The sequence below is a fragment of the Lynx canadensis genome, chromosome A2 (genome assembly GCF_007474595.2).
Source record: "Lynx canadensis isolate LIC74 chromosome A2, mLynCan4.pri.v2, whole genome shotgun sequence".
Classification (NCBI taxonomy): Eukaryota; Metazoa; Chordata; class Mammalia; order Carnivora; family Felidae; genus Lynx; species Lynx canadensis.
Window position 1 is genome coordinate 8,633,437 of NC_044304.2, and position 10,607 is coordinate 8,644,043.

The window sequence follows — 10,607 nt, forward strand, 5'->3', positions numbered from 1 at the left end:
GTGCCAGCAGCATAGAGTCCTACTCAGGGCTAGATCCCATGAACCTCAAGATCATGATCTGAGCCGAAACCAACAGCAGTTGGACGCTTAACCGACTGAGCCACCAAGGCACCCCTATATATTCTTAATACGAGCACTTTTCAGTTATATTATTTGCAAAAATTTCTTCCTGTGGATTCTGTGTTTAGTTACATTTTATCCATTACAAATTTTTTTAAATGTTTATTTAGTTTTTGAGAGAGAGACAGACAGAGTGTGAACAGAGGAAGGGCAGAAAGAGAGGAGACACAGAATCTAAAGCAGGCTCCAGGCTCTGAGCTGTCAGCACAGAGCCCCATGTGGGGCTCAAACTCACAAACTGTGCATGACCTGAGTGGAAGTCAGATGCTTCACCTCCCGAGCCACCCAGGCACCCCATTTTTTTATCCATTTTTAAGTAGTTTACTAGCGTGAACTACCCTCTGAAACCAGTCTCCAGAACTTGCAAATCAGCTCGCAAAACTGAAACTGTATACATAGTAAACAACAAATCCCCATTGTCCTGTGCCCCAAACCCCTGACAGCTACCATACTTTGCTCCGACTCTATGAATTTTATTAGGCACTTCATCTAAGTGGAATAATACAGTTTTTCTTTTTTTTTTGACTGGCATGTTTCGCCTAGCATAATGTCCTCAAGGTTCACCCATGCTGTAGCATGTGTCAGAATTTCATTTCTTTAAAAAAAATTTTTTTTAACATTTATTCATTTTTGAGAGACAGAGCAGGCGTGGGGGAGGGGCAGAGAAAGAAGAGACACAGAACCCGAAGCAGCTTCCAGGCTCTGAGCTGTCAGCACAGCTCTGAGCATCCATCGTCGCAGGGCTTGAACTCACAGACTGCAAGATCGTGACCTGAGCCAAAGTCGGATGCTTAACCGACTGAGCCACCCAGGCGCCCCCATTTCTTTTTAAAGCTGAATAATATTCTGCTTGTATGTGTCTACCAAATTTTGTTGATCCATTCGTCTGTTGATGGACGCTTGGGTTTCTTCCACCTTAAGGCCACTGTAAATCATGCTCCTGTGAACACAGATGAACAAATATCTGTTTGAGTCCATATTTTGAATTCTTTTGGTTATCCACTCAAAGTGGAATTGTTGGATCATGCAATAACACTCTGTAATTTTTTTAAAAACTACCATACTGTTTTCCACAATGGCGGCATGCATTTATATTCCTACCAGAAGTGCATAAGTAGACGGGGTGCATGGGTGGTTCAGTTGGTTAAGCGTTGGACTTCAGCTCAGGTTGTGATCTCCTGGGTCACAAGTTTGAGCCCCACATAGGGCTCTTTGCTGAAGGCTTGGAGCCTAGAGTCTGCTTCAGTTTCTGTGTCTCCCTCTCTCTCTGCCCCTCCCTCACTTTCTTGTTTTCTCTCTCTCTCTCTCCGTCCCTCTCTCTCTCTCAAAACTAAACATTAAAAAAAAAAAGAAAATGAGGAGAACACTTCACACTCATTTTGTGAACCCACAAACCTGATCCAGCAATATGTAAAATTCTGTACCATGACCAAGTAGGATATATTCCAGGGATGAAAGCTTGGGTTAATATCTCAAAATCCATTAGTGTAATAATGATATCAATAGAGTAAAATGCAAAATGGCAAGATCTCATTAGCCTCAGAGAAAATAAGTGGCAAAATGCAATATGCTTTTATGATTAAAGCACTCAGCGTACCAGGAATAGAAGGAAATTAACTAGCCTCGTTATGAACATCTGTGAAAACCCCAAACTAAAATTATTTTTAGTGGTGAAAGACTGGATGCTTTCCCCTGAAGTAAGGAACAAAACAAGGATATCTGTTCTTGCCACTTATATTTGGGAGTGTACTGGCCATATTAGCCAAAGCTGTTATCCATAAAAAGACAAAACGCATTAAGATTGGTTAGGAAGATGTAATGGCATCTCTACCTCCCACTGAGATACCTTATCTTTAGAAAACTCTAAAAATAAAAAAAAAAACATTAGGGGCGCCTGGGTGGCGCGGTCGGTTAAGCGTCCGACTTCAGCCAGGTCACGATCTCGCGGTCTGTGAGTTCGAGCCCCCCGTCAGGCTCTGGGCTGATGGCTCAGAGCCTGGAGCCTGTTTCCGATTCTGTGTCTCCTTCTCTCTCTGCCCCTCCCCCGTTCGTGCTCTGTCTCTCTCTGTCCCAAAAATGAATAAACGTTGAAAAAAAAAATTTAAAAAAAAATAAAAAAAAAACATTAAAAAATACTCTTAAAACTGATCACTGAGTTCAGCAAATTGCTTGGATACAAGATCAATATGTAAAAATCAATTGCAGTGTTATACACTTGTAAGGAACAATCTGATAATGAAATTAGGAAAGGCATTTACAATGAAATCAAAAGGAATAAAATATTTAGGGATAATTTAGCAAAAGAAGTACACAGCGAATACTCAAAAAGCTATAAAATGTGGGGGAAAGACATTAATAAACGTGTAAATAAATGGGAAAGTGGATCAGAACACTTAACATTTTGAAATGGCACTCGCCCCCCAAATGGTCTAGAGACTCAACACCATACCTGTCATGCTCCCACTTCATTCCTTTATATAAATTGGCAACCTGGTTTTTAAAATTATATGGAGTTGCAAGGGAACCAGAATAACCAAAGCAGTCTCGAAAAAGAAAAGCAAAATGGTAGGGCTAACATTTCTTAAGGTCACAACTTTGAGATATGCAGTAGTAATCAAGAGAGTGTGATACTGACATAAGGGTAGACCTGTATAGATCTGTGGAATAGATTTAGATTTGAGAAATAAACCTATACATCTATAGTCACCTGATTTCTTGTGGGGGGGGGGTGGTGGAAGCCAAGAACAGGGCAAGAATAGTCTTCTCATAAGTTTGTGCTAAGCCAACTGGATAGCCATAAGCAAAAGAAAGAGGTTTTATTCTTACAGGATGTCACATACAATACTTTACCAGAAAGGATAAAGACCTAAATGAAAACGATAACACACTTACATAAAATAGGAAACCATTCTAGACTTGTATTTGGCAAAGAATTCGTAGACAAGACGCCGAGGGCAGGAATGGAAAAAAACAATAGACTTCATCAAATTAGTGACTTTTGTCCTTAAATGACACTATCAGGAAAAGGAAAATACTCTTTGAAACCCTTATTGTACTATTGCTGAGAATATAAAATCGTGTTGATGGTATATAAAACAACATGACAATTCCTCAAAAAACTACAAACTGAATTATCCTCTGATCTACCAATTCTATTTTGGGAATTGAAGAAGCAGCAACTCAAACAGTCTTACTCAGGTCATTGACCTGAGTCACATGCCTCTATGCCCCCTGGAGTTGCTTGGGACCACGATTATATGTTGTTGTTGTTGTTTAATTTTTTTTAATTTTTTTAAATGTTTTATTTATTTTTGAGACAGGGAGAGACAGAGCATGAACAGGGGAGGGGCAGAGAGAGGGAGACACAGAATCTGAAACAGGCTCCAGGCTCTGAGCAGTCAGCACAGAGCCCAACGCGGGGCTCGAACTCACAGACCTCGAGATCATGACCTGAGCCGAAGTCAGCCACTTAACCGACTGAGCCACCCAGGCGCCCCTGTTTAATTTTTTTTAACGTTTATTTATTTTTGAGAGTGAGACAGAGCATGAGTGGGGGAGGGGAGGGGTAGAGAGAGAGGCAGACACAGAATCTGAGGCAGGCTCCAGGCTCTGAGCTGTCAGCACACAGCCTGACATGGGGCTCAAACCCATGGACTGTGAGATCATGACCTGAGCTGAAGTCAGACCCTTAACGACTGAGCCACCCAGGCGTCCCAGGATCACCATTATATGCTATACGACACAAACCAACATCACTCAAACTCAGTGTTTGCACAAAATCACTCAGACTCCGTGTTTATGTGGTAAGGAGGGAAGAAACTGTAATGCATATTTACTAGTTCAAGCAGAAAATCCCAAATATCTATTCCTTTGGGGGGAAAGAAAGATGTCAACTAATTATTGTTTTCATGGCAAGACATTGTTTTGCAAATAATCAGTCCTGCTTGGATACTTCCTCTCTGCCAGTCTAAGCAGATTTGAAATCACCCAAAATTAATGAGCAGGCCTCAGAAACTTACAACGCACTCCCAGGGGAAGAAAAACTGAAATCAAAATTATTAACAAATGGGATACAATACTGGAATATCTGATTTTTTTCCTGAAACTTACCACTTTCTTACCTCCTTGGAAATATTTGGTACTTTCTTTCAAGCTCTACTAATTAAATAAATTTTACCCTATTGGAAAAAGAGAAATAAACGAGTACATCGTTTTAAGGTGCCCAAACCCAGCACGGGTCAGTGCCAACAGGACAGATCACCCAGAAATTTTCAAAGGGGAAACTCTACTAAAAGCCTTCACATAGGACGTTTGTGCCCCTTAGCGGAGAGGCACGTGGGTTTTATACAGGATATTCCAGGTTGTTTTTCTGTGCAATTAAAACTTTGAGTCTGGGGGCGCCTGGGTGGCGCAGTCGGTTAAGCGTCCGACTTCAGCCAGGTCACGATCTCGCGGTCTGTGAGTTCGAGCCCCGCATTGGGCTCTGGGCTGATGGCTCAGAGCCTGGAGCCTGCTTCCGATTCTGTGTCTCCCTCTCTCTCTGCGCCTCCCCCATTCATGCTCTGTCTCTCTCTGTCCCAAAAATAAATAAATGTTGAAAAAAAATTAAAAAAAAAAACAAAAAAAAACTTTGAGTCTGAAATACACCGTGGAGGACAAATAGTTGAAAATAATGTGAATCGGAGAGAGGAAGATGGCATTTGGTAATGAAGGAGTGATCTCAAAATTTAGGCATTTATTCCAGTTCTGAGATGGACTTCCCAATGTCACGGTAATTCTCACTACTGAGCTATATGCCTAAAATAGAAATTTTATAGAATGTGTATGCTACCACAATTAAAAGTACAAATTAAAAAAAAAAATTTTAATGTTTATTTATTTTTGAGAGAGAGAGAGAGCAAGAGTGGGGGAGGAGCAGAGAGCGAGGGAGACACAGAATCCGAAGCAGGCTCGTCAGCACAGAGCCTGACGTGGGTCTTGACCTCATGAGCGGTGAGATCGTGACCTGAGCCGAAGTTGGTCGCTTAACTGACTGAGGCACCCAGGCGCCCCTAAGAGTATAAATTTTAAAGCAAAAAAACTCAAACGCTTGAGAAGGCATGGAGTTCTCTAGCTGAAGTACCACATACACGCAGGTGGAGAAGGGACGGGTAGAAGCCTCAGTGTTGTCAACGGTTAAAGATCATGGAACCAGTCTTTATTGCATACGGTGAGGTCGTTTTTTAAAAATTTATTTATCTATTTTGGGAGAGAGCTAGTGGGAGGAGGAGAGAGAGAGGGAGAAAGAGAAAATCCCCAAATCCACACTGTCAGTGCGGTGCCACAGAGCTGACACCGATCTCAAACTCAGGAACCTCGAGATCATGACCTGAGCCAAGATCAAGAGTCTGACGCTTAACCGACTGAGCCACTAAGGCGCCCCGTGAGGTCATTTTTATTATGTTATTTGATTTGATTTTTTCCCCCGTGAGGTCATTTTTAAAGTGTTTTTGTAAACAAGGGTCACAGGTCCATGAGTGGTTTCGCGGCCTCATGCCAATGCCCCCGACCCAGGGAGGACCTCAGACCCTGTGTGTAAACCCCGCCTGGCCTGGCCCCTCTTCCTCTGAACAAGGGAGTCGCTCCACCGGAACGGACTCTGGACGCCTGTGTCCCCACGTTTACAAGGAGCTGCAGGAAGACGCCACGGTCCCCCTAGGGCCAGGACCAAGTTTTGTTTAAAAGCAAACGTCCCAGGAGGGGACAGCTTCCCGACCACCTAAAAGACTGGTTTTCGCAAGCAAGCGGACCTGCTGCCCTGTTGTCACTCAGGAGCGGAGGGGCGGGTCCTTGCGAGCGGTCCAATGAGGGCCGCGGCAGGGGCAGGTGGGTGTGGCGACGCCCCGCAGCCCCCTGGAAGCTCGAGGCCTGGCTCCGGCTCGCTTCTCACCTGCGCTTAAAAGGTCCCAGGTGGCTCTGCTGCAGCGTTAATCGCGCAGTGACCTGCACCTGCCGCGGGAGCAGCGGGCACGACGACGCCGGGCGACCCGAGAGGCCGGGAGATGGTGAGTGTGCGGGGCCGGGTGTGCCAGGACGGGGCGGAGTCCCCGAGTCCCCCGAGTCCCCGGTGGCGCCGCTCCGACCTCAGTCCCCCTCGCGCGCGGCCTGCGGGCTGTGCGGGCAGCCGGGACCCCGCGGCGTCCTGTCCCGTCACTGCGCGCGGCCGCGTCTCTCCCGATCCGTGCGGTGACCACGGGGGGAGGGGGGGAGTCGTCAAGGGACAGTCGTGACTCCGTCTCCGGGATTCGTACGCGGGAGGTGCTGTGGTCTGTGGGGTCCCAGCCCTTCCTGTCTCCCCAGGGGCACCCGTTTTCTCCGGAGTGTTCCAGATGTTGGGGAAACAGAGTCTCAAATCCAAGACCCTTTCCCCAGCCTAGCTCTTTCTAAGGCCAGCAATAAATCCCTGACTTTCCAGATCCTACCCCGCCTCCCCAGACGCCAACTTCCCCTCTCCAGTTCACAGCATCAGTATCAACTATGTGTCCTCCGGGGTGCATTTCAAACTGACGCAGCGTACACATTATATGGATGGGCCATTTGAAACGCTTGTGATTTTTCTCTGGATGTTTTTACACGAGAGGGAAGCAGACAGTAAGCACCTGGAGCTACGTTTTAGGAACTCCTGTGCCCCTCCCCCCAGGACCTTTCCTGGGCACAGGCATGTTGCGAGAACTCCTTTGGGTGGGCGTTCCTCTCTGAGACTTTCCTGGGTGATCTGCCCTGTGAGCACTGCCCATCCCTAGGTTTGTCACCTGGATAACACTCAGTCACTTTTTTTTGGTGTCCAGTTTTCAATTAAATGTAAAATGTATTTAAGTGATAGATTGAGAAAGACCATATTAAATATTTCCAAAGAGGGAAGACAAAGGTGAATTTCAGCTGTATATACATATGTATATACATATATATACACGTATATATATGTATTATATATATATGTATACAATTTTAGTATCACATCGCATGTGTTGACATTTCTTGTTTCTCGTTTTTCTTCCCGAGACGTTGCAGTAATATTCTGAAGTCTGTTTTGTTGCCGTTTTTAAAAATTTTTTTTAAATGTTTATTTCTGAGACAGAGCATGAGTGGGGGAGGGGCACAGAGAGAGGGAGACACAGAATCCGAAGCAGGCTCCAGGCTCTGAGCTGTCAGCACAGAGCCCGACGCGGGGCTCGAACTCACAAACCGTGAGATCATGGCCTGAGCCGAAGTCGGGGTCGCTCAACCGGCTGAGCCACCCAGGTGCCCCACTGTTGTTTTTTGTTGTTGTTGTTTTGTTTTTTGGTGAGGGGGAAGGAGAGCAATTTCAACTATAATTCCAGCACTTTGAGCATTCAAGTCCGATTAATTGTTTATAGGACAATTTCTTGCCATGGAAGTAATTTTTACTATCCTTATTTTATGAAAGTAATGAATACTTATGGATTTTCTTGTTGAACTAGAAAAATGCCTTACAAGTTTCTCCATCTTTTCTACATAAAATTGGGTTTGTGTGATCTTCCTAGATTCTTCATATACTGGGTTTGTGTCGTTAACAATACTACTATAGTCCAAAGCAATGTGACAGAAGCCTATGGCTGGCGACCCAAGCTAAGCTCCCCGCCCCCTTCCTCACAGAGTCTGCAAAGGGAAATACCTTCAAGGCCCAGCTGGTTCTTCCTGAGGAGCCTCTGCAGGTGTTTTTACCTGCTCACAACCACCTCAGAAGGAGGCTTGTCTTTCTTTTTTAAATGTTTATTTATTTTTGAGAGAGAGAGAGAGACAGTGCAAGTGGGGAAGAACAGAGAGAGAGGGAGACACAGAATCCGAAGCAGGCTCCAGGCTCTAGGCTCTGAGCTGTCAGCACAGAGCCCGATGCGGGGCTCAAACCCTTGAACTGTGAGATCGTGACCTGAGCTGAAGTCGGATGCTCAATGTACTGAGCCACCCAGGTGCCCCCAGAAGGAGCCTTTATATGGAGAGAAGCTACAGAGCCTGGAAAGCTGGGGATGCTTGTGCACAAAGGGGTGGGGAGGAGATGCCCTTTCTAGGTAAGTGTGGATCCCTTCGTCCTGTGTCTAGACCCAGGTTGGAGTTTTGCATCCACATGTAAGTGCACGGAGTGTCATTTGTTTGTATTGAGAAAGCCTGTGAAAGTCAGGAGGTCTGTGTCCGGGCTAGGGCTCGTGAATTTGGGAGTTCATTTGGGTAACAACCTACCAGTGAATCCTGCTGAGAGTTTCCTCACTTGGAGAACAGCAGCCTTAGGGAGAGAGGGGTTCCACTAGGCCCCGGGGGAGGGAGGGAGTTCAGGGGTCCCAGGGTTCATTCCTGTGACTGCTCAGGTATCCTTCCTCCCCCCACCCCACTCCCTACCTTAGCAGGGATCTTCCAACTCCGGGGATTCTGTCTCCACTGGAAGTGTCTGGAGTGTGTTTAAAACTCTCTGACTGTGACTTTCCTTCTGTCCTGTGAGGAGCTGGCTGCTTGTCTGTGCTGAGCTCAATATTTATGTTTCTTTTCTCCGGATTCCGTTAATGGATTGAGTATTGCAGTCCTTTGCTTCTAGTTTCCCTTAGCACTTTAATTCTGCTGCCTGTGGGAGAAATAACATTTTTTGTTTGTTTGTTTCTTGGGCTTGAAAATGTAAGTTGATTGAGAGAGATGATGGCAGTAAGACAGGAAAACTGCAGAACTAAATAGAACTTTTTGTTCCTTTTAGGCAGAGGTTTGAGATGCATGTGCTTGAGCTTTCCGGTACAATTTTTCATTTTTACATCAGTGTTTACGCATGTCCTTAGGGGACAGTGGCATTTAAAAGGGTAAAGGGGATGCCTGGGTGGCTCAGACTCTTGTTCGGCTCAGGTCATGATCTCACAGTTCATGGGATCGAGCCCTAGGTCATTGGGCTCTGCCCTGACAGCACAGAGCCTGCTTGGGATCATCTCTCTCTCTCTCTGCCCCTCTTCCCACTTGCATGCGCTATCTGTCTGTCTCTGTCCCCCTCTCGGTCTCCAAATAAATAAATAAAAGGGTAGGGGCGCCTGGGTGGCGCAGTCGGTTAAGCGTCCGACTTCAGCCAGGTCACGATCTCGCGGTCCGTGAAGTTCGAGCCCCGCGTCGGGCTCTGGGCTGACGGCTCAGAGCCTGGAGCCTGTTTCCGATTCTGTGTCTCCCTCTCTCTCTGTCCCTCCCCCGTTCATGCTCTGTCTCTCTCTGTCCCCAAAAAAATAAATAAACGTTGAAAAAAAAATTTTTTTTAATAAAAGGGTAAAGAAAGTATATTCTTATTTTAATTGATGTGAGGAAAGCTACTTATAGCTTATGTAAGTCTTTGAAAATCCAATGCATTTAAGGACCTAAATTCCAACCCCTATCGCATTAGAATATACTACTTATTCCTGGAAATAACCCCAGTGTTGAACTAAGGGAAGGACAAACTATGATGCCACATGTCCTTCTACTTAGAGATTTAGGGGTGCCTGGGTGGCTCAGATGGTTAAGCGTCCCACTCTTGATTTTGGCTCAGGTCATGATCTCCGGTTCGTGAGTTTGAGCCCTGAATCAGGCTCTGTGCTGACAGCGAGGAGCCTGCTTGAGATTCTCATTCTCTCTCTCTCTCTCCCTCCCTCCCTCCCTCCCTCCCTCCCTCCCTCTCAAAATAAACACTTAAAAGAATTAAAAAGAAAAAGATTTGAAAATATTCTTTTTTTTATGGTTTCACTTTTGTAACTGTGCTTAAAGGAATTCAATCTGGGGCACCTGGCTGGCTCAGCTGGTGGAGCGTGCGACTCTCGATCTCAAGGTTGTGGGTTCGAGCCCTATGTTGGGTATAGAGATTACTTAAAAATAAAACCTTTAAAAAAAAAAGGGAATTAAATCTTAGAATGGTTTCCTATGTACAAAAGTTAAAATTGAATAAAGACTGCTAACTAGTAAAACACAGTGTCTACCAACTTCTATTTTAAGTATATCCGTGAGATAGAAAGTTTAACATAAGAAAACTCACTGTCCAAACATCCTGCTCCCCTCCAGTGCTGTGACTCCAGCCATCTCCAAATACACGCTGTCGATCATTTCATGAACTTCCTGTTGGTGTTAAGTTTTTTATATAGAAATAAGCCACTTTTATATAGAAATAAGTAGAAATATTCTTTTTTTTAACTTTTTTTTCAACGTTTATTTATTTTTGGGACAGAGAGAGAGACAGAGCATGAACAGGGGAGGGGCAGAGAGAGAGGGAGACACAGAATCGGAAACAGGCTCCAGGCTCCGAGCCATCAGCCCAGAGCCCGACGCGGGGCTCGAACTCACGGACCGCGAGATCGTGACCTGGCTGAAGTCGGATGCTTAACCGACTGCGCCACCCAGGCGCCCCAGTAGAAATATTCTTCTTACCCATGTGTGTCCTTATAATCAGCCAGACTCCACATCTTTTCATGTTTGCTGACCGCTTACTCCTCACCACC

At 45.4% G+C, this 10,607-nt stretch overlaps 1 non-coding gene across 1 annotated transcript; it reads left to right on the forward strand.

Annotated features, from left to right (window-relative positions):
* Positions 1-9,898: 9,898 nt before the first annotated feature.
* TRNAE-CUC lies at positions 9,899-9,971 on the forward strand. Its single transcript has one exon. It is a non-coding gene; the product is annotated as a tRNA-Glu (tRNA).
* Positions 9,972-10,607: the final 636 nt, after the last annotated feature.